Source organism: Magnolia sinica, chromosome 13 (assembly GCF_029962835.1).
Source record: "Magnolia sinica isolate HGM2019 chromosome 13, MsV1, whole genome shotgun sequence".
NCBI classification, from domain to species: domain Eukaryota; kingdom Viridiplantae; phylum Streptophyta; class Magnoliopsida; order Magnoliales; family Magnoliaceae; genus Magnolia; species Magnolia sinica.
In genome coordinates, this window is record NC_080585.1 from 53,554,409 (window position 1) to 53,579,930 (window position 25,522).

The 25,522-nt window shown below is 37.9% G+C and overlaps 2 long non-coding RNA genes across 2 annotated transcripts; both read right to left on the reverse strand.

Annotated features, from left to right (window-relative positions):
- Window positions 1-19,632: 19,632 nt before the first annotated feature.
- On the reverse strand, window positions 19,633-21,426 carry LOC131224370 (uncharacterized). The gene is made up of 2 exons (XR_009160858.1): window positions 20,344-21,426; window positions 19,633-19,834 (listed from the first exon to the last, which is right to left on the reverse strand). It is a non-coding gene; the product is annotated as an uncharacterized LOC131224370 (long non-coding RNA).
- A 241-nt stretch (window positions 21,427-21,667) lies between these two features.
- Window positions 21,668-24,144, reverse strand: LOC131224371 (uncharacterized). The gene is made up of 4 exons (XR_009160859.1): window positions 24,033-24,144; window positions 23,738-23,817; window positions 22,136-22,926; window positions 21,668-21,765 (listed from the first exon to the last, which is right to left on the reverse strand). It is a non-coding gene; the product is annotated as an uncharacterized LOC131224371 (long non-coding RNA).
- Window positions 24,145-25,522: the final 1,378 nt, after the last annotated feature.

Below are 25,522 nucleotides of genomic sequence, written 5' to 3' on the forward strand. Positions count from 1 at the left end.
AAAATTGAGACATTATTGTCTCTTCCATGACATAACTTCGATTTCAAGAGCAGATCCAACAAAGTTTTTGATGACAAGACCGATGTTGTCCGGGAGATTGGCTAAATAGATACTGTTACTTCTAGAATATACTATTATGTATGAGCCGACGAAAGCGGTAAAAGGACAACCAGTGGCGACTTCCTCACAGTGCACCCTGTAGCAGAATATGAAACCATCATTAATGATTTTCCAGATGAACAAGTTATGTTGGCTGAGTCACAAAGCCTATGGCAGATGTAATTTGATGGCGCTTCTCAAGCATCAGGAGCGGGGGCAGGAGTAATATTCATTACTCCTCAAGGTGACTTACTACCTTACTCTTTCACATTGGGAACTATATGCACAAACAATGAGGCTGAATATAAAGCTCTCATCATCGGGATGGAAATTGCTCAAGAAATGAAGATAAGAACGTTGCATATCTTCAGGGATTCCAAATTGATTATAAATTAATTAATGACTGAATTTGAGATAAGAAAGCAAGAGCTTTTGTTGTACTGTCCAAAAGCACAGTAATTGCTAGAGTAGTTCTGTCATGTCGAAGTCAAGCACATATCGTGGTCTGAAAACATGAGGGCAGATGCTTTGGCCAGTTTGGCAGCAGCTTTGTCCTGCCCAAATTGAAGTCCTCTCCAAGTAACTATAAAAGAAAGAAGATTTTTGCTATCTTCAGAGGTCATTGATGAAATTATGAAAACACTTCCTATATCGTGTTTAGAGGTAACGACAGATGATTGGCATCAACCTTTCACAGATTATCTTAAATATAATATCTTACCAAAAGATCCAATGCAGAGACAACAAATCAAGCAAAGGTCAAGTAGATTCATCATATGCAGCGAAGTGCTATGAAGAAAATATTACAATGGAATGCTGCTATGTTGCTTAGACGAATAAGAAGCAGGCCAGACATTGCGAGAAGCACACTCTGGAGAATGTGGGGCGCATCAAGCTGGCCGAAACTTATTCCATAGAATACATCGAATGGTGTATTATTAGCCTACTATGTTTAAAGACGCGATAGATTATGCGAAGCGGTGTCATGAATGTCAGATTCATGGAAATGTTATACACATCCCTCTAGAAGACCTGCATCAGTCAGTTGCCTCTTGGCCCTTCTCTTCGTGGGGACTTGACGTCATTAGTCCGATAAATCCACCTTCGTCCAAAGGGAAGAAGTATATCTTGGCAGCGACAAATTATTTCTCTAAGTAGACAAAAGTAGTTGCATTACGCAATGTTAAAGAAAAAGATGTAGTTAATTTCATCTGGCACACAATAATATACCGCCATGGTATTCTGAAGAAAATTGTTACAGATAATGGCACTCCTTTCAAAAACAGAGTCATGAAGAAGCTATGTCAGAAATTCAGCATTCGTCATTCATTTTCAACACCTTATTACCCACCAGTCAATGGATTAGTAGAGGCGTTTAATAAAATGATAGTCAAAATACTGAAGAAAACAGTGACATGAAACAAGCGTGACTGGGATGAAAGGTTACAGGAAGCATTGTGGGCATACAGAACTACTCACCAGACAGCAACAAAAGCAACACCGTATTCGCTGGTTTATGGTGTAGAAGTAGTGATCCCAATTGAAATACAAGTAGCGTCACTCAGAGTGGCAGTACATCAGTCTATTACAGATGATGAAAATGTAAAAATAAGGTTGAAAGAAGTGTATTTACTTGATAAGAAATGTCTGGCAGCCCAACAACGATTGCAATCATATCAGGCAAGGGTATCAGCCTCCTTCAATAAATGAGTTAAATATCACTCTTTCAAAAAAGGGGATATGATACTGATGCTGAAAAGACCTATAGTGGTCACCCATCGAACAGGGGGCAAATTCGAGCCTAAATGGGATGGGCGTACATAATAAAAGAAGTGTACTCCAATGGAGCATACAGAGTCGTGGATAAAGATGGACAAGGTATTGGTATACCGGTCAATGCTCGCTTCATCAAAAGATATCGTCCCTAAAGATACTATTGTTTTTTATCCAGAATATTCTTAGTATAATGATTCTATATCAAAAGGGGACAAGAATAAACAAGACCACGGCCATGAACTGTCAGATGAATGAATAAAGAAGAAATTTATGAGCACATCAAGACTACGTACCAAGTGTTGCGAAAGAAAGTGACCATTGTCATCATCAAGCGAGCTCTACAAACTCTGTAAAATTCTGTTGAAATTGGTATCCTCACTAAGCTGATGTATTATGAACAACACATATGAATACCGTTGAAGATATTAGCAGAAGTGGTGACATATTAATCTGAGTCAGAGATGTCTATCATCCTCGTGACAACGATGGCCACTTAATATTATCTTTTAAGGCAGTCTAGCTAAGCCTTAAAAATGGCTAACTACGCATAAAGCCTATCATTTTTGCCATTCGGGTAGCAGCGATAAGCCAATGGCCCTAAAAAGCTCGTGAAGGCCATCGTACGCATACCTATGCGAGCAGCTGACGAAGCCAGTGACTAAAACCCTTAAAAGGGCAAAAAGTCCGCAACGACCAGTCACGTGTAAGGTCAATGCCGTCTGTATAACTTTCTAGTAGCGTCATGGGGAACGGAGGAAAATGCCCTCCCATGAATGGGTTGGACCTTGTAGATGAAGAAAACATAGGCTGCAGTGTGATTTCTTTGGTCATGTCCATAGATAGGCCAACCATGCGTAAGACCCCCCAGATCTTTAGCTTCATTTCAGTATTAACTCATGAGGAAGGGCTTAAGCTTACTCATTGATGGACTGGCGGCCCTAGATTTGGTACCCCAAAGGTCACCTTGCAAGCCCCATGAACTCTAGAGAGTTACTGCGGCTAACCCTGCGTGTAAAACCAACAGAGTTCATGGCCTCGGTAGATTCACTGGGCCCCTCTGATGGATCGCGGTTTATGAACTCACTAGGCTGTGAGAAGTCCAATGAACTCCTAAGAGTTACAGAGACCATCACGTGAGACCCGACTCCACTACTCAGGAATCTAAAAAATTGCGTGGGCTCCACTACTCAAGAGCTTAAACTATGTGTGATCATCTAACTAATCTAGAATTTAGCACCGCCTATCAAAATGAGAATCATATAGGAAATCCCATACTGACAATCATAGTAGGTGAATACTTTTATTTTAATTCTTCAATCAATATCATCTCAAGATAACTGCCCAGATGAATATGCTTGAAATGAATCATGATTTGGAACTACATGAAGAGGCAAAATATCTCATAATAAAATACCCCAATATTTTCAATAATATAAATTGGGAATCAAAAGAAGCTACATGTAAATAGGCACATATGTAAGAACACGTAATACTGAGATGATGTAAGAATGTACGGTCATATATTCATCTGAAATATGCCAAAATATGTCGATTGTTTGATATAATGACATGAATCACAAAATTCCATATGCAAAATGCGTTTCTTCTAAAGTAAATAAAATCACAATTATATTAAGTTAGGTCAAAATATCCAATATTTGGTATCTTTTACTTTGAAGTTAAATATTTCTAAATATATTTATTCTTCTGAAGAGGACAAGTCTTCAATGATAATATGCTTGTCCTTCTGAGGAGGATGACGATGTCCTGACATTTCCTGCCTTTCTGATGAAGGAGAATTATCTCATAATATCTGCAGCGGTGGAGGAGGATAGGACTGTGAAGAATCATTATTCTTGGCAGGAAATTCATGAGTATTTGTCAGAGGAGTGCCGAAAGCTATCCATCCTTCAAGGGCATCAGGGAGTTTTGCTTAATAAATAGCATTTTCTAAGGAGATCTTCGTACTAAGTTGATCTGGAAAGGGGGAAGGGTTCATTTCGTCAAAGTAGTCGATGCCCTGGTCTTTCTGATCCCTAAGGCAAGGAGGAGGAATCCACATGGCATAATCTACTGGAAGATAATTGTCTACCAAGTAATGTTGGTGAACTCACCATCGTATCCAGCAATAAGAAGCGCTGAGTAGATAATTATAGCCAGGAATCATGAAATGTGATCCAGTGTAAACGATCAGGAGCTACTTCCATATCAGGGCCCAATTATACGGCCCAATGCCATAACTTCTCATCACTCTTGTGACAATGTTACGAGTCTCAGGTACGGCTTGATCAAAGCCAAACCGACGAGCAAACCTACCAGCGTAGTATGGTTAACGCCGGAATACACTACCTTCTCTCCATGGAAGAGTACTGGACCTAATAGATACAAGGAAGGAACGCTCACTGAATGAGATAGAATCATCATCAATAGCGTCTACATCTTCAGGATAACTAGACAATGGAAATTGGTGGAAATTAATGGGATCTTCACTTTTTATTCTTCTAGAAATCCATCCACTTGATTTCTTAATCATATCTCTCAATTGAAAATGCTGAAGAGGAAGTCGATCGAGGTTCGAGTATGCCCTTCCAAAGTCTACAAATGTCCAAGGAAAGTATACTCCTAGCCAACCTACGAAGAAATGCCAAGGAGTGCAAACAGGAAAAGCTTCAGGGACAGGATCTTTCAAACCAGAAATAACATCTCTGAAGGTACGATAAAGAGAGCATGGAACTGGAGGAGCTAGCGAATATTTTTGGCCTTCCGCCATTGCTCCTGCGACCATGAAGAACGAGGGCCTAATAGTGTCTGCTTGATCGAAATCAGGGAATATCACTAAGCTTAACCAGTAAGCAAGAAAGGTGGCTAATTCACAAGAAGGACTGTATTCTGCAGAATGTTCTATTTTCTTGCGGATGTCCTCGAGTTCTGAATGGTTGTAGCCTGCAAAACTGTCAAGATATGATGCAATACTTCAACAAAAATTATTTAAAGAATGGGTGTTGAGGCATAAAAAATGATGAAGGAAGGATTGAAGCAAAAGGAGATTGAGAGATAGAAAGAAAATTAGAAGAGAAGAAGAATGAAATAGCTTAAGGGTTGCTTAACATTCTTTTTATCCATACAAGCTAGTGCATACATTACCTGCTGCAATATATGCAGCCTCAGTGGTAGAGAGTGATACGGAACTTTGTTTGTTACTCTACTAAGAAACTAAACAGTTCCCAACATAGAAACAGCCACCACTGGTTGATTTCCTATCATCAATGTTACCAACCTAATTAGCATCAGTGTAACTAGCTAATTGAACACTAGTATCATGTGGATACCAAAGACCCGGATTAGTTGAACTTGCGACATATCGCATAATCCGCTTAACAGCAGTTAAATGTGACTCTCTAGGCTCAGAATTATATCTAGCGTAAATCCCTACGCTAAATGCAATATCAAGTCGACTCACAGTTAAATACAACAAACTACTTATCATACTTCACTACAATTTAGGATCCACTTTCTTACCTATAGAATCCTTTATGAGTTTTTGAGTCGTATTAATAGGAGTGTCAAAAATTTTCCCATTCTCAAATCTGAACTTTTTAACTAAGTTCAGAGCATATTTAGTTTGAGAAATAAAGAAACCATCAGGTTACTGTCTAACTTACAACCCTAAGAAATAATTCAATTCCCCAACCATGCTCATTTCGAACTTAGATTTCATAAGATCTGTAAACTCAATAGTCATGTTAGCATAGGTAGATCTATAAATAATATCATCAACATAAATTTATACTATTAAAATGTGATCATTATGTTTCTTTACAAATAAAGTCTTATCAACACTTCCCATTATAAAGTTATGACTTAGTAAAAACTTAGTCAATTTTTCATACAATACCCTAAGAGCTTGTTTTAAACCATAAAGAGCCTTTTTTAGGCGATAGACATGATCAATATTCTTAGGGTCTTCAAAACTCATTGGTTGTTCAACATATTCTTCGTGCAAATTGCTATTTAAAAAGCACTCTTTACATCCATTTGATAAATTTTAAACTTTCTAAAGTAAGCAATAAATATAAATAGTCTGATTGATTCAAGACGAGCTACTGGGGCACATGTTTCATCTTAATCGATGCCTTCAATTTGAGTGTACCCTTGTACAACTAGTCTAGCCTTGTTTCGAATTATATTACCAAGTTCATCAGACTTATTTTTAAAAATGCACTTAGTTCTGATAATATGTTTATATTTTGACCTAGGAACTAAGTACCAAACATCATTTCTAACAAATTGATTAAGCTCTTCTTGCATCGCAACTATCCAGTTTTCATCAGTAAGAGCTTTTATGTTAGCCGGTTCTATCTGGGATATAAAGCACACGTAGTTATACACATCTTTTAGTTGTCTACGAGTGCGCACACTAGTGAGAGGGTTTCTAAAAATTTGATTAGTTGGATGGTCTTTAATAGTTCTAAGTTCAGAGTTATTTTGACTTGATGAAGAATCTGGTTTATTAATTAGAAGTACTTCATTATTATCTGAACTTGAGACAGGTGTCTTCAAGTGATCATCAATAACCTCATTAATGGATTCTTGAATTACACAAGTTCTCTTATTAAGAACTCGATATGCTCGACTATTCAGAGCATACCCTAAAAATACCCCTTCATCACTTTTAGTGTCAAACCAACCCATATTTTCTTGGTCACGTAAAATGTAGCACTTGCTGCCAAAAACTCGAAAGTATTTGATAGTAGGCTTCTTATCAAACCACATTTCATAAGCCGTTTTACCGTTTGATTTTCTAGTATAAACACGGTTAATCATATAACATGCAGTATTTACGGCTTCAGCCCAAAGATTTTTAGGGAGCTTCATATTGTTTAACATTACATTTACCATTTCTTGAAGCACTCTATTTTTTCTTACTACTGTACCATTTTATTATGGTGTTTTAGGTGCAGAGAATTCATGTGATATTCTCTTATCACTGTAAAACTTCTCAAAACTGCTATTCTCAAATTCTGATCCATGATCGCTATGGATCTTACAGACTTGAGTCTCTTTTTCAGTTTGAATACGTCTAAGTACCCTTTTAACTTCACCGAGAGTTTTTTATTTATCTCTTAAGAAGACTACCCAAGTATATCTGGTAAAGTCATCAACGATTACCAAAATATACTTTTTGCCACCTTGACTATTCGTTCTAGTTGGTCCAATAAGATCCATATGGAGGAGTTCGAGTTGTTTAGATGTGGCATTGGAGTCCACTTTTTTGTGAGAACTCTTAGTTTGCTTGCTAATCTGGCATTCACTACATATTTTATCTATTTTTTTTATATTTTGGGTAGGCCTCTTACTAACTCTCTTTTGTTCAATTTATACAAGTTACGGTAGTGTACATGTCCAAGGCGTTTATGCCATAACTCAGTCTCATCGGTATAGACCATGTAACATGATAGATTAGATGAGCTAGTATCACTTACAATATAGCAGTTTTCAGAAGTTCTGCGACCGGTTGATATTACAGAACCGTTTTTATTTAAAATTTCACACCCTAGGTTAGAAAATTTTACCCTATGATTTTTATCGCATATTTGAGAAATGCTTAATAAGTTGTGTTTTAAACCTTCTACATACAAAACATTCTCAAATAAAGGGAGGATAGAAAGTTGAACCGTACCTTAGCCAATAATCCTGTAGTTGCTACCATCACCAAATGTGATTGAACCATCAGTCATGTTTTTAAGATTAGTGAACAGACCTTTGTCACCAGTTATGTGCCTGGAGCATCCACTGTCTAGGTACCACTTTGAATGGCTTGAAGCTTTGAAAGTCGTGTGGTTAACCAAGCAAGTAACTTTAGGAACCCATTTCATTACAGTTTTGAGTTTAGGAGTATAGTTGGTCTTCTTGTGTTTGTAGTTGATATAAGACCGACCCTTTATGTTAGATTTTAAGAGCTCCTTAAGTAAATTAACAATTTTCTTAGCTAAAGGATTACAATTCTAATTTTTATAGTTGATATGGTTTCTTTTAGGTTTTAAGAATTGAAAAGTTTTAGCATTTTTGGAATAATTTTGATTTGAACTTTTCTCTTTTGAGTTTGAAGACTCTCCTTTCACAAACTTAGGAGGAGTATTCTTATGTTTTGGAGGAATTTTTTTGTCGTAGCCCAAATCGGATCGGTCGCCATATTTTCTAGATCTAGATAATAGTTTTTCTAACTTAGGATCACCTTGAGCATACCTCCATGTATCCTTTAAACTCAAAAGTGAAGAGACTTCAAGTTTTAGTTTTTCATTTTCGAATTTTAGATTTTCAATCAGGGAGGTTTTGAAATCTAAATCGCATTTAGTTTTTTCAAAACAATCTGAAACGTCAGATTTTTCTAAAACAAGAGTATCAAAATTTTCTTTAAGTTTCGAAAACTTTTCTTTTTGAAGTTTTAGTTTCACCACAATTTTACAACTTTCCTTGTATAGGGCATTATAAGCATCTTGAAGATCTTCTTCATTTTTATGATCACTATTAGATTTTCTTCACTAGTTGAATCATCATTATCTAAAAACATGAAGTTAGCTAAAGTCATAAGGGCTTTAACTTCATTACCCGACTCGGTTTCAGAATCTTCTGATTCAAAAGAGGTTTCAGTGCCAGAAGATTCATCCCAAGTAGCCAACATACCTTTCTTTTTAGGTTTGTCCTTTTTAGGACACTTGTTCGCTAAATGCCCATATTCATGGTAGTTGTAACATTGACTATCTTTTAAAGATTTTCAAGTTTTAGATTTAGATCTTTTCTTATCATTAGATTTTTTTAAATCAATCCTCTTTTTACTTTTGAAAATCTTATAAAACTTTTTAACTAAAAGGCCCATATCATCTTCGGAATTTTCTAAATCAGAATTACTATTTTCTTAATAAATACATTTAAAAGACTTAAGGGTGATAGATTTATCTTTAGGAGCTTTAAAGTTTAACTCATAGGTCTATAATGACCCAACTAATTTTTCTACCCTCATGTTGTCCGTATCACGAAGTTCCTGGATCGCAGTCACCTTTGAATTGAACCGTTCAGGTAGTGAGCGTAGTATCTTTACACGGACTTTACTTTTTAGGATTTTATCACTAAGACCCCATATAGAGTTCACAATGTCATTCAATCTTGTATAGAAGTCCATGAAGGTTTCATTTTCTTCCATATATATTTCCTCAAATTTGGTTGTGAGGATTTGGACTTTAGATTTCTTGACGATTTTTGTTCCCTCGTGTGTCATTTCTAAAATATCCCAGGCTGGCTTTGCAGTATCGCAGGATATAATTCTTTTGAATTCATCCGGTGATAGTGGGCAAGTTATGACGTTTAAAGCCTTTGCATTGGCACTACTCTCATTTTCCTGAAGAGTGATCCAAGTAAAATAAGGTGTGATTTTCATAGATTTGGATCCATTGATACTAGTTACTTCAGTGGTAGGAGGGGTCCATTCAGTCACTATGGCTTATCACATGCTCTCATCCATGGATTTTAGGAAAATCCTCATTCTGGCTTTCCAATAAGCATAATTGGAGCCATCAAATGGTGGAGGCCTAGTGACTGAAAGGCTATCAAAATTTGACATCTCAAACAGCTTAGATCGATTAGCTTAGGAAATTAATCCAAATAGTAACAACAATAAAAACGAGCTATTAGGCTTTGATACCACTTGAAAAGGCCGAGTAATATGTCCTAGAGGGGGGGGGGGGGGGGTGAATATGACTATGCCAAATTAAAATAATTAACAGCAAAATTTAAACAAATAAAGGAAAGATAGCACTTAAATAATCCACAATGCAGAAATTAAATACAACCTCAAATGAACGAGTATTGAGAGATTGATACAGATGTTGTTCTAAGGACAACCTTACACCAAAAAACAAGGTTTATGGTAGGACAACCTGATTCCTAGAAAGGTCTGTATATTAAAAACTCAAACTGATACAGAGGAATAAAGAAATGAATAGCACGAAAAGAAATCTAAGCTATTACAACATTCCCACACTTGCATAAAAGAAATTACAACATTCTCCGCAAATGCAAAAAGGAAAATTATAAACATCCACAAAAAGAAATAAATAATCAATCCACAAGACTAGAAATTATTATGGTTCGCTTGTGTGTACACTAACTATTAAACAATAGCCATACAACTACTCCCCTCCTAATATCCTCGCACAGTGAATATTAACGTTCACTATGAAAATAGGTTTTTCCAGGTTCACCTAAAACCCTCACAATTGTCTTTCAAGTGGGCTTACACAATTCAAAAACCCCACACTCTAAGTTTTTTGGATCACCTCAGACAAATCAAAACAGAGAGATTTTTCTAGTACAATCTCAATGAAACCAAAATACAGAAATTTACAATAATGTAAAATACCTGAATATTCTCTTTTTGATGAAGCCCAGAAGAACCAAATTGGAATAGAAGTTCAACGTAGAAGTTTAATGTCCAAACTCACTTAAAAAATGGTTATAGATTCCACATAGATTTTAAATTAAATCAAGTTAGGCTAGCTCTATTTGATTTTGATTCTAAGCAAAGGGCAAGATTCAATCCCTTCTTCAAATATGATTAGAATAAAGAAAACAAAATCAAATATAATAAAGCTAAATTAAGAGAATATTAAATGAGCACAATATAGCTTAAAAAGATCACTAACTTATCGCTTAGAGTTGCGTATTGATTTAGCTTGAATTGATTAACAAACTCTGAAATTTATGCTCTATTTATAAGTGAAGAAATTACGTTCACAACTGTTCCTGAGGACACCACGACTGGTCGTAGGACCAACAAATTTTTGAAATTTTGAGCGTGATAAGATAAAGTCATCCCATGACTGGTCATAAGCCCTTCACGATCGGTCGAGGGACCTCCACTACTGGTCGTAAGCCCTCCATGACCGGTCGAGAGACCTCCACGACTGGTCATGACTTGTCCACGACTAGTCGTATGGAACCAGATTTAGTTACTAGACTTTGAGTCGAGGCCGACTGGTCGTGTGAAACTAGATTTAGTTGCTGGACTTTTAGTCAAGGTTGCACGACTAGTTGAGAACGAGTCGAGCACTGTTCACAGGACCGGTCGAGCATCTCTAGGACTGGTCAAGGCTTAACAAAAAATTCTAAAAATTTGCAACAAACTTAGGATTAGTCGAAGAATTTCCTGGACTAGTCGAGCCAGTGCTAGGACTAGTCGAACAGAGTCCAAAACTAGTTGAGAAACAGTCTATTCACTTATAAAATGAGCTAATTGAATTATGTATTCAAAATGACCTACCCCATGGTCAATTTAGGGTCATTCATACCTTATACATGATGTATGAACATTGAAACTTCTTTTTCTTCAGTTGATAGTCGTTCTTTGAAGTTCACGAAGCTTGAGATCTTGTCATAAGATGAAGCTTCAACTTAAGTCTCTTGAAGCTTGAAATTGACTAACGTTGAAGCTTGAACTTGAGTATCAAAATCTAGGAACGTTGTCTTGACTTGTACACAACTTTGAAAATCTTGAACTCTTGAAGCTTGAAAGCTTGAATTCAAGTACACTTGCCTTTGAAGTTCTTGAACTAAAGACCATTGTCCTTGAGAGATGCACAGACTTCATTATTTAGATGAGCTATACAAGACAGATTCCAAGAGAGGTTTTGGCACTACAAAATTTGACAATTGTAGGAGCTAGAAACCATAACACTTACATTTTGTATCTTCAAAATCAAAATTAGCACAATTTTATTTTGAAACAGATTTAGAAGATTTGAGAGCAATGGACTTACCATTAGGAGATTTAAAATTTAAATCATATGTTTAGAGAGAGCCAACTGACTCCTCAACCTTCATATAATTAGTGTCTCTTAATTCCTAAATGGTAGTTGCTTTAGAATTGAATCTCTCAGGAAGAGATTGTAGTATTTTTGCACAGACCTTGCTTTCTGAGATTCCATCTCCCAGACCCCATATGAAATTTACTATATCATTTAATTTCATAAAAAACTCCATGAAAGTTTCATTTTCTTCCATACAAATTTCCTTAAATATAATAGTGGGGATTTGAAATTTTGATTTCTTGACTATAGTAGTTCCTTTATGTGTCATTTCAAGAATATCCCAAGCTTGTTTGGTTGTATCACATGAAATAATTCTCTTAAACTCATCAGGTGATAAAGCACAAGTTATGACATTTAAGGCCTTAGCATTAACACTGCTTTTGCTTTTCTGAGCTACAGTCCATAAATAGAATGCAGTTTCTCTCATAAATTTAACTATCATTGCCTAATATTTCAGACATAGGAGGTTTCCATTTGGTTATAGTGGCTTGCCACATGCTTTCATCTAAGGATTTAAAAAAAATCCTCATTCTGGCTTTTCGTTATGCATAGTTAAAGCCATCAAAAGGTGATGGCCTTATAATAGACAAGCTATCAAAATTTGACATTATAAAAACTCCATATCTTTTAACTTAAGGAATTTAATCCAAAAAAATGAGCAACTTAGCTTTGATACCACTTGAAAAGGAGAGCTTAGGAAGTCGAAGAGGGGCAGGGGGGGTGAATAGGACTATGCCAAATAAAAATTAAACTGCTGAAATAATAAATAAATTAGAAAACTCAATCACACTAGTATTGAAAAATTGATTCAAACTAGTTCGTAGGACAACCTCCACCGAAAACAAAGTTTAGGTAGGACAACCTTATTTCACGAACTATTGTAAGACTCAAGATCTCAAACCAAGCAAGAGAAAATAAAGTTATTTATTACAAACATTCACCACTTTTGCATAAATAAAATTACAACCATTCTCCACAAATGCAAAAATTAAACATTCATTACAACACCAATAGTTATAGTGGTTCGGTTTGTACAACAACCGTTCTCAAACAACCACACCTACTCCACTCCCAATAATCACTATCCACGTGATATTGACTTTCACTATAAAAAAGGTTTCCATAAGGTCACCTTAAAACCTGATACAGTTGTGATTTTAAAGGGCTATCACAAATAAAAAAATCCCTCACTGAGATTTTCTGGCTATCTCAAGAAAACCAACAATTGAGATTTTCTGGCTATCTCAATAAAATCAAAATACAAATGATAAAATATACTTATCTTTACCTTTGAAGATGTATTAGTCGATATAGCCGTAGAACCGCTTCTCTTATCGTAGATTGTTCAATGTTCAGTCACATAGACAAGGGTTCAAGGTTCTAGATTGATTTTAAATAAATTCAAACCAAAGGCTACTTGTTTGAATTCCTCAAGATTTCAAAGAAGAGTATCTACTCTATTTATAAAATGAAATTCAAAGAATAAGAGATCTAGGAATTAAAATAAATAAGCTATTTAAAAATTTATAAATACCATGCAATAGCTTGAGTATAATAGGGGCTTCTATCTCTCTTAATGATGGATTTGATGTACTTGAATTGTATTTTCAGATTGAAAGAAAGCCTCTATTTATAGGTAGAAAGTTGTTGCTTCGACTCATCTAAGACATTCTTCGACTCATCTAAGAACCGGATTTCATTCCAACAAATTTTTAAATTTGAATGCGATTAGATAAAACAAAACTTCGACTGGTTGAGGGCCCTGTTCGACTGGTCAAGCATGGTATTCGTCTAGTCGAGGGTGCTAAAAAATAGTTGTTAGACTTCGAGTCGAGCAACCCTCGACTGGTCGAAGGCCTATCTTCGACTGGTCAAGTAGCCTACTCGACTGGTCGAAGAAGTAATGGAAAAATCCATTTTTTGGAATTTAAACTAGACTGGTCGAAGATTCCTTAGACTAGTCGAGCCACAGCTTATACTAGTCAAACCATAACCTAGACTAGTCAAAATTTAGCTTAACATAAGTATAGAAACCGATTTAAATTTATGCTTTGAAAGAACCTAAGCCTAAGGTCTTTCTAGGGTTTGTTATACCTGATATGACTGAACTTTGAAGTAGCTTAAACTTCACGGTACTTGTTCTTCTACTTGAGTCTTCAATAAAACTTGAAGATGGAGGTTGATCTTTTACTAGATCTTTAGTAGAACTTGAACTCAATCATCTTGAATTTAATAGATATTGAACTTTCCATCTTGATCCACTACTTGACTTGAAGTAGAGTCTTGAACTTTCCATCTTGATCCACATTAGATGGAGCACTTCATAAGTTGTTTTGTCTAAATGTAATTTGACAAACAAAGGTGTGCTTTATTCAATATAGAACTTACACGAACTAAAGCAATCTGTTATACCATACTCAATGACGTCCTCTACAAAAAAAGGTTTTTACCTTCCCTATCTCAGATGCCTCCGATCGGAGGAAGCAAAGTACGTGCTAAGGGAGACTAATGAAGGGATCTGTGGGAAGCACTCTGGAGGTCGATCTTTAGCCCACAAGGTCACTCGACAAGGTTATTATTAGTCGACCATCCAATTTGATGCTCGACATTTTGCTTGGAAATGTAATAAGTGTCAATGCTTCGTGAACATACCTTGGCAGCCACCTGAAGAGCTCGCTAAATGACTGGACCATTGCCATTCACTCAGTGGGGAATTGACATCATTGGTCTTCTCCTAACTTGCAAAGGTTAGACCAAGCTTGTCGTGGTAGCAGTCGAGTACTACTTTACAAAATGGGTTGAACCCGAACCATTGACAAAGATAACCGAGAAAAATATCATAGACTTCATCTGGAAGAACATTATATTGAGATTCGGAATTCCTCGGACCATCGTCTCTGACAATGGAAAGCAATTTGACAATAAGTAATTCCAGGGAATGTGCCATAACCTCAGAATTTGTAACGTCTATTCTTAACCGCGACATCCGTAGGCAAATGGACAGGTTGAAGTAATCAACAAAATCATCAAGCATCATCTCCGAACTAAGCTCGAGAATGCCAAGGGAGCATGGGCTGAAGAACTCTCCAAAGTCCTTTGGGCATACCAAACAACTACCCGGATGGCTACTAGGGAAACCCCCTTTTCCTTGGCATATGGAGCAGAAGCGGTCACTCTAGTAGAGATCGGGCTACTTAGAGCTCAGACAGATTCATTCGATGAACAGATCAATATTGAACTAATGGCACTGAGTCTCGACCTTCTCGAAGAAAGGAGAGAGTAAGATCAGATCTGAACCGCCATCCGTCAGCAGCAACTAACTCGTTTCTACAACACTAGGGTAAAAGTCAAAAGGTTCCGAGTCGGCGACTTAGTCCTTCGAAGGACCTTTCAAATCACCAAAAAACAGGATCGGGGACCTTTGGCCTAAATTGGGAGGGACCCTGCATAGTAATAAGTACAAGCCAACCTAGCTCATACTGACTGGAAAATCTGGATGGTCAGCTCCTACCGCATCCTTAAACGCTAAACATCTCAAGATTTATTACCCTTAGTAGATTAGCGCGAAGCTTATTGTACGACGAACAACTTCAAGCCAGTACTAATAAAGTTTCACAACCTGGTTCCTACTAGACCTACTATGTCTACCAGATCTGACCTATCGGCTCTGGTCAAGGTCTGACCTACGTCTGACCTATGTCCAACCTATTGGATCTGACCAAGGTCCAACCTATGTCCGACCTATCAGATCTAACTAAGGTTCAACCAAGGCCTGACCAAACGAATCCAACAAGGTTTAGCCTATTTGAATTGAGCCCGATTAGATCTATTCAAAATTGAGTGTGATCTAATTAAATTAGAAAAAATCTACAAGGAATATCGTTCCAAAAATGAACAACTTTTCATTAATAAAGCCTTGAAGGGCGCGTTTACTTTAGTCAAAGCCTTAAAGGGCACACTTGCATCAGTTTACATTAATATAAAAAGGGTAAGGTATTGCAGAACAAAGGGAAAGGGATTCCAAAGCCTAGGAAAAAAGCACTGCAAGGGAAGCCGATCTTCAAGCCTCGAGGGTCTGCTCAAGAGCTACCTCATCACCCGATGCATCGGAGACAGATTCAGTCTCATCAAAGCCAGAGAGATCTAGCTCTGGAAAGGCCTTTTTCATGGTCTCAACACACTTGGTGTAGCCCTGACGATAGAGGGCATTTCTATCCTCCTTGTACGCCTGGGAAGACTTGAACTCCTTGATTGTGTCCTCCCTAGCTTTGGCTAAAGCGGCTCGATTCCATGCCTTAAGCTTCTTGAGCTTCACCCCAGCCTCCCCAACCTTCGTCTTTGATTCCCTGAGCTTCGCCTTAAGCTCGGCCTCCCACTGAACCGACTTTGCAGAAGCCTCTCCAATAAGCTTCCTCGCGGCCTCTAGCTCGGCCTTCGCAGTTGTAGCCAGAGCTTCCAATTGCTTGAGCTTTTTGCTCGCCTCACCTATCTACTCTCGAAGCTAAGCAACCTCAGCACACTCCTTCAACATGCACAGGGAGAGCTACAAGATAAAAAAGTAAGAAGAAGTTGAGCAACTGAAAATAAAGAACGACCGAGCATTGGAAGATCTAATTACCACAAGGAGACTCATAGTCGCGAATGCAAGAGCTGATTTTATTGGGAAGTCGAACAAATTTCTGAACTTCGCCTTAAGCTCGTGACACTCTGCCTAAGGAAGGATCTCTCAACAGTTCAACGGAGACCCTTATGCTCCCCTTGCGCTCCAGAAGGGTGAGCTACCTTTCCTGCCCTTGAAGGGCAAGCTTCCTCGGGAACCCCCTATGCCTCGGCAGAGGAAGCTCCATCCAGAACGGTCGTCCCCACCATTCTAGCAATGTCAGAGGAGGGCACCACCTCTATTCTTTCTCCTTCCACCTCCAACACAATTGGACAAGAGGAGCCGACCTTCCCCTTGCTCTTAGAGGAGGTCTTCTGCCTCTTCCTCTTCGGTGTTGCTAGCTCCTCTCAGGGACGCACCTAAAGCTTGTAAGTAGGCCTGCGCAGAGGACGAGCTTCAGGCAACTCTACAAGTGAAACACAAAGAAAATCAGTTATGAAAATCCACAAAAATTCCTAAGTTCCAAAGCTCGGCCGGGGGTCTTATCGAAGTTCTTATCAGTAAGAGCGAGGTCCAAGCCTGATTTGAGAAGAAACACTGGTTGGAGAAGTACCCTCCAAGACCTCTTGTCCTCTCCTAGTTCTTTCGCCCCTTTGATCTAAGCAAGTGATCCAATGTCGAGCAATAGAGGATGCTTAAGGACAACTGCAATAGAAAACATCAACCAATGGGTTAAGAGAATTCGAAGACTGGCCAAACAAGGATGAGCTAAAAAACAACTACAACCAAGGAATACTTAGGTCGAAAAATGTTGTGGGGACCCAGTGCTGATCCGAGGCTAGAGGTAGGTCGGCTACCTCCCAGCATCCAAAAGCCCAAAACCACTTATCCCTCCAGTTCTTGTTAGATGATGGAGGATCAGTAATAAGTCTCCCTCCAGTCTCCCGCCAGGTAGAGAGATAGTATCAGCCGAGCTACAGCTTGTTCGGCTTCAGTTGGTATAGATGAAGGAACTCTTCAATGGTTAGCTAGGGCTGCTCTAGCTCAGACCACAGAACCGCGCAGTCGATGAGAGCCCTCCATCTATTGGGAATCATTTGTCATGGGGCCAGATTCAGGCGGGCAAGCAAAGGCCTTGCCAGACCTTGCTGAGAAAGCCGCAAGCCACACTGAAGGGCAACCTAGAAGATCGCGACAACTCCCTCTAGAGGCTGGTCAGGAAGCTCGTCCGATGAGGGAATCTGAAGAACTAAAAACTTGGGGAAGTGATATCCGAGCCTGATTCGAGCCAATCCTCTTCAGTGAGGGTCAAGGGCACAGGACCTCTCTAACCCTCTTCGCCAGTAAATCCTTTCAGGTCCTCTTCACCGGAAAGGTCACACTCTACATCAACCGGCCTCTCTGCCGAGTACTGCTCCATCACCTGTGATGTCATGAAATTAATGTTTGCCATCATCACCAGTGGCGATGGTGAGTTCGACATCACTCAAAGGCTACTGGCCCCACTATCACCATCGGAGGACCCCTCCCCTGAACTCAGAGAGTCCGACATTGCAGCTTTTTATAACTGTTGATACTCACTAATTAAAAGGGAAAAAGAAAGGAGGGGGCAAGTTTTAGAGCTCACAGGGGAGGAAACAAATTCCCAGACATCGATGATTACAGTCACTAGAAATTGCTTATTCGACACTTGGGAAGACGACTAGACAGAAAGGGCGAATGCAAATAGAGGCGACAAAGGGTTAGGGCTTCCCTTATATAGGGAGGCCACATGTCATCACTTGAGCACGCCCATCAATGTTGGGCCGTCTGGCCTCCTTTCGACTACCCCTTGCTGACACGTGGTGTGACCTCATACATTACTCTACCCCAATATCGAGTATTGGCCACGTGTCACGTTCTCATTAGTCTGTCACTGAAACGGTGGCCTGACACCCCATGTGACCTCGAACCACGAAACAACACGCCATGTTCAGTTACTGACACGCTTAGAGACCGTGCTGGATGTCATAGCTAGCATTTATGATGACGTAGCTTGACCTAAACTACATATAACCTGACCTAGCTATATTGGACTTACTTTCTGAGCCTCTATAGATCAGCTTGAGAAGTAAGGGGGGCTTATTGTTGGGTGAAAAAATAGTAAGTATCTAGGTCAACTTATGAAATAGACCAATGTTCACAACCCCAAGTGTAGGGTCGTGATGTAGTAATATCTTGGTAAGACCGAAGTCAAAGCCACAGGGACTAAAACTTGTACGTTTCTGAAATTAACTAGAAGTAGAATTAGAAGATGTGAAACTAATTCCGAAGTGATTAAGAGAGTAATTGTGAATATAGTAATTAAAACTAAGAATCTAAAGGTGGGAACTAGGGTTTCCAAGGATCCACTTATAGTGATCAGGGAGCCCTCTTGCTTGATTCAAGTAACACAATTAGAATTGAAGTCCTATCCTATCCAATTGGAAAATATATCAATAAAACCAAATCTGAACTTCCATTGACCTAATTCTCAATGAAGGAGAACTATAATAATTGGCAGGGATTCCATCACCAAACCATGCCCAAGAAACAATGGCAAACAACAGAATTTACCAATCTCATAATCTCAAAGCAGGAGAATTGTGAAGATTAGGAAGGATTCCATCACCCTACCATGCCCAAGGGATGACGATGAACAACAAGACTTACTAATTTCACAATCTCAAATCAGGAAAAGAAGGTACTCAAAGCTATTATTGATCAACTGTAAATTGGTCATAATAAACCATTAAAAACTGAAAGTATTCCTTAAATATTAAATTAGAATCCATGGAGTTCAACATAAACATGAATCAAAGCAATGGAAACATCCCATTATGGTACAAGCTTCACCTTTTAGCCTTAACTAAGAGGTTTAGCCAACCATAGACATTATTGGACCAATCACTACATCAAAAATGTTATTTAGGAATGGTTTAAAACAGTTCCTAAATCCGTAGGAACGGTTTTAAACCGTTCCTAAAAGAGGCATCGCAAAAAAAAAAAAAAAAAAAAAAAAACTGGAACAGTTCAATACCGTATCAAGTACCATTTCAGATTTTAAGGTTGTAAACGGTTAATTTTAAATTTTAAGAATGAAATTTTAGGAACGATTTTGAACCGTCCTTAATGTTACCAATGGTCAGATATTAAATTTTAGGAATGGTATTTTTCATTATTTCCAAATGGCCAATAAAAGTTATACATATCTTTGAATATTTAAAAACTAAAGAATATTATATACAATTTAAATTTAATATTGAACAAATATGGTAGAACTTTATAATAAAAATTATATATATTTACAACAATAAGTTTACAATTGCCCGAATACACTAAAAATAAATAAATAATCCTCCATTATGTGTTCCACCCCTAGAGAAAACACAAGGGAACCTGCAATGACACTCCGAAAGAGGAACTTGTCTTTGCATTGCATATCTAGGCAGAGCTTCTTTTTGGGCTTGCATTGTAACTATTAAATCAAAACAAAGACGGTAAGCAATTTGATTAGCCAAAAAACAACATAAAGATTCAAAAGCTAAACATGCAAAAGAGTGACTATTCAACAACTAAAACTAGAAGATCACCTGTAATGTTGCATATCATCCCAAGCAAAACAATGCCTATGTTAGGACGCACACTGTACATGTTTCTTTGGATTGGTTGCTTTAACCTAAAAATAATAAGGCACAATAATATATGAGAGAAAGTAGTAAATAATATGCATAGCCACATTTGAATTACAGAGTAGAAATCTAAGCTCCCAAAAAGACCCCTCAAAAACCATCGAGAATGAACCATCGGGCCTTCAAATTAAGATAAAATAATCAATAGGTCACAATCAAAACATCAACATAAATGGGATGAACATGATAGTCCAATAATCATAATTTCACTAAATTACACCATCCACACCAGTACCCACCAGATGAGCGGTCTGGATTCAGCATGCAAAAGGGAGTTGCAATTTAGTAACTTCACCTCTTTCTTCCAATTGGTTTTCCAAATGATCCCAAGTAAGATTAAGGTTTGCATCAGTGTCCCACAAAGCATGTCAGCCCAAATTCCCTATTAACACAGTAGTCGTTAATATAAGTCTTGCACAAAAAAGGAGGAATCATGTAAAATCAGGGTTATGGCACGTGTGATGCAAGTGGAGCAAGGGAATGGAGAGAGAGAGAGAGAGAGAGAGAGAGAGAGAGAGAGAGAGAGTCATTTACAACTATTTAAATGTAACATTGTCCATCATGTAAAAAATCAACCAGATCCACAACCCAGATGGGGCACACCACATGGAATAGTGGGAATGGGATGAAGAACACAGGTTTTTGTGTTGGCCACCATGTGGGGTATCTTTCATTCAACTTGTTAATCAGGTCTAACTCACCAGGATGAAGAGAAGATAGAAAAGTCAGCCTGATAAAAACTCAGGTGGGCCACACCATGTAAATTCAGAGGTTTTGGGAACAACTTTACATTGTTCCCATTGGTGTGGACCATGTGAGTTTGTAATTGGGATTTTCTTTTATACAGTTCAAATAATAGTTCTCACCTGATGGACAAAGTAGATTTTCCATATACATCATAGTGGACTGCACAGAGCATCACTGTCTCCTCTTCGTCCACTCCACATGTAGGGAAGGCGAGGAGAAGTCGGGCAGGCTACTCGCATTTAGAAAAGTGAAGGAAGCAGTAGTAAAACCTCAATGATTCCTTGTCAAGGAGCAACACTTTTATGATGAATTTACCATCTCTTAACCAAGCTATGAAGACTAATTGCAAAGGAAAAAATGTGCAAAGCTATTGGCATTATATACAGTATATAGTAGAGGTAAATAATTTGAGTGAAACAAATAATTTTTACCAACAACTTGTTAGAAAACCATGAATAATTTTAGCAACTCCCTTTTCCATTGCTATTGGATGCACTCTGATATCTGAATGGATGTAGAGCAATACCATGAATGATTTTGGCATTTACCCATACATTGTAAGGACATAAATAAAGTCACTGTATACAAAAGAGGGGAGGGGAAAGGTTTCTTACACATAGGACAATGAATGCACAAGATCATCAAGGGAGAAGCCAATCTCATCCAGCAAAACATGGTAGTGAGTAGGGCGCATTGCTCCCTGTTTAAAGGAAAAGATGACGCAAGAGTAAGAAATCCACACCCACCTTGATTAATTGTGGACCAATTCTTTCGGCTTGTCTATGGATATGAGCACAATAAAAAGACCATGTGCTGCAATCAATCGAGGGCAGGATGGATGGTGACTTCCCACAATTTAACACAAAGGTCAGCTCCATATCAAATCTTATAATCATTTCTGCGTGTGAACACATGTAGAAGTCGTGGTCGTGGTTTTGCGGGTGGCAAATTGCTTTGTCCACAACAGTGCCTGTACAAGTGAAAAAGTAAAGAATGAACTATTGATTATTATTTTCAAACCAGTTTTTGGCAACAGCCAAAATTTATTTGATTGTTTTATGGAGGACTTTTGTGCAACATTGCCAATTGATGATGGGAATGATTATACTGAATGAATGGTATGGATCGTTGGAAGGTGTGACCCACCTGTATAGAGTATTGGCCCAGGTGAAAATGTTGATAAATTGGCTGAGATCATTGTATATTTTAGCTCTTCATTCACTTAGTCCCACCGTCTGATGATCCAAACCATTCAGGCTTCTGATGATCCAAACCATTCACCAGGTGCACTCTACAATGTGATGGATCACGTTAAAAAAAAAAAATGTAAAAATACTCACATCTTCATCAAAGTCGTTGTCAAACTCATCAGCAACCTCCACTTCTTCTTCGTTATTAGTATCATTCTCGTCGTGAAAAGGTATTTCCATATGCTAGAAAAGATCAAGATCAAATTCAATATTTGGTATTAATACTGACATGATAATGTTAAAATGATCTGAAGGACATGGCAGTTCACCCTCTCATGGAACAGTTAAAACCACTTCAGTTAGAGTCAGTTCATCTGTTACATTGTTACCTTCTCTAACATAGAAGCCTTATTCATGGGTAAGCTGGGATTGAACCTGTGACCTCAAGGGTGAAGCTTAGAGCACCATCAATTGAGCAATGAGCTCAACCCCAACATCGAACTATGGAAGAGGGTCAATGCAATGACAGACAGGTCATGCAACAAAATGTGGTCTATTATGCTAATCCGACGCATAAATCCAAAATAAGTGTATAAGGTCTGCTTATTTATTTGCCAACCTACATGTTCACGTAAATGACATCTTCAATGGATCAATTAGAGAAGAGATTAAATTCCATGGGTCATGGGAAAAGGAAACATGTCAACATCAATGAGATAGAAATAAGGAATGGACTTTGAAGGAGATGCATTAGTATGACTTATGGATATTGTCTCCAATGGGTCTCCAGTCCTAGATTTTTGAAATATGAAAATAAAGAAAAGGATACATTAGGGAACACCTATGAAAGAACAAATCATCAAGTTAAACGGGTAAACTAACCTTTGCCCAAGGAAGTTCGTCATCTGCACAACCTCTTGGAAATCCATTGTAGCTAATTCCTAGCTACAAAACTAGAATGAGAACCATAAACACCAAAGAGGGAATTCATTTGGAAAGGACTATCACCATCATCAGCCCCACATATTTAGGAAGAGAATTTTTATTATACATGACCAACATTTTAAACAGTGTACACTTATTTTCAATTCAAATAGGTGGGTTCCAAACTAGAATGGTTATGCCAAGCTGGGCCCTGGGGCAGAGCCATCAACCCTACCTCCACTTCATAGGCTGCCCTGAAAAAGTCATACTGATGGGATAATCCACACCATCCAGTCAGAAGAATGAAAAAAAATAGATGGATAAGATTATTCATAAAAGATAGGTTGCTTTTGGAACTTGAAAAGCAATAACATAAATAAAAATAAATAAAAAGGACCGAAATAAATTATTTTTTCTTAAAAGATACTTAAATATTTAAGTTTGATATCCAAACAAATGGGGCATCTAACACATAATTGGCATTCTCTTCAATTTTTATTTATTTATTTTTATTTGTAAATCTGGGATCATTGCTCTATTGAGCCCCACTTGGATGGATAACATCCACAATACCGGGGCTACTTTGGTTTTCGCATTCATACACACAAGTGGTTCCCTAATGAGTGATCCACTTGATTTCTGGACCAAGTCATCTACACAATCAGTCACACCTTACGGTTAGCTTAGGTGTCCCACATGTGCTAGGTGCGGCCACAAGTAGTGATGTTTGTGGAGTTTTCCTATTTAGTGCGCTTGCCTTGTGATTGGGTAAGCACCTTTTGTACATATTTTTCTCTAAGGCAATGTGTATAGAGATTGAGAAAATACCTACAGGAGGCGTTGCAAATTCAGATGCAATTTGGAGAATATTCTGTCATCCAGCATTTGATTCTTCAGTGCAAAACTACCTGCATTTAAGGAAATTAGTCTAATGAGTAAGATTATTATTTCTTTATGATCCATCCAGGTATAGGCCTAGTCAGCATATTCCCAATTAAATACCTAAATGGAGGAAAAAGAAAAAAGAAAAAGAAAAAGAAAGAAAGAAAATCCTCACTTCATTATTATCAAGGGTAAGCATTGACTCAAATAGCAAATTTTCATTTGATAATGTTAGACTTACATGAAATCCATTCTTGCAAGGCTTTCAAAGGAGCTTGGAATATCGCCAGTCAGGCTGTTAAAGCTGAGGTCTCTACATGGAGAAAGCACAGTGATAGATAATGAGCGTGTAACAGAAAAGTTTTTTTAAAGAGTTCTTTTTTTTTTTTAACATGGAGTTTCTCTCTGTTTTGCTTCAAATTTGAGATGGGATAGTAATAATGTTTGTTTAGAAGAAAAGATTGGAAATAAAATACTAAGAGGAGGCAATGACTGATGCTCTAGTCACTCCATCTTTAGTAAGGAAGTCCAATTGGAGTTTCTCTCTATTTTGCTTCAAATCTAAGATGGGACAGTAACAGTAATTGTTTAGAAGAAAAGATTGAAAATAGAATACTAAGAGAAGGCAATGACTAATGCTCTAGTCACTCCATCTTTAGTAAGGAAGTCCAATTAGAGTTTCTCTCTGTTTTGCTTCAAATCTTAGATGGGACAGTAACAGTATTTGTTGAGAAGAAAAGATTGAAAATAGAATACTAAGAGCAGGCAATGACTGATGCACTAGTCACTCCATCTTTAGTAAGGAAATCCAATTGCAAATGTGATGCGGACACAAGCACATTCAAGGAGTACCAATGAAGAAAGCACCAACCACAAGTGTCGTCCTTGTGGATAGGCGACTATTGAGGAGCTGAAGACCTTTCACATGTGATTGGACATATAGAAGACCCCACTTAGGGAAGGCACATGTGAAGGAAGATTGGAGAAAGAAGACCGAGCGCCCAAACTTTCCCATACTTATGTTATTTGTGCGTTTTTGACTTAGTTAGGGGTCTTTTAGTAATTTTATGTCTTTGTTTGCCTTTTCTAGGGGTATTTTAGTAATTTTATGTCTTTATTTGCTTATTTAAGTGGGCTAAAGCCCTAAACTCGAATTTTAACTATTGATTAATGAAAAGCAAACCCTTTGGTTGCCTCCTTCCTCTCTTCTCTCTAATGGTGCTTCTTCTCATCCCTTAATCTTCTTCTTCTAATTTCTTCTTGTGCCCCTCCAACTTCTTCAAGGTAATAATTTTCTTCCTTCTATTTTCTAGTTTTGGCTAATCCTTCTTCGATCAAAATCTTGAGAACCGATCGAAACCCTAAACCCCCAAATTCTCAAATCCCTAATCCGAGAAACTTCTTGGTTCTTCGGACTAGTGATCTTCGTTGATCGATTGGGTGTGACCATGCAAGATCGGGAGGTCTCATCCCTCGCCGGATCCAACCTAAGTAGTAATTGAATCCCATAATCCATGGTTGTGGTGATGGCCCGCTCCATTGCATGTTTTCTTTATGATTTTCTCAGTTATGATGATTACTGTTAGAATTTTAGATCATTTATTCCTTTTATTTCCGCTGTTTAATTGTGTCCATGAGCATGCATCATAATTAGGGCTGTCCTGCTTCAAATTTGGTACCAAAGCTTAGGCTTGCATGGTTTTTTGTCTAGATCGAGTTATCAAATTAGAG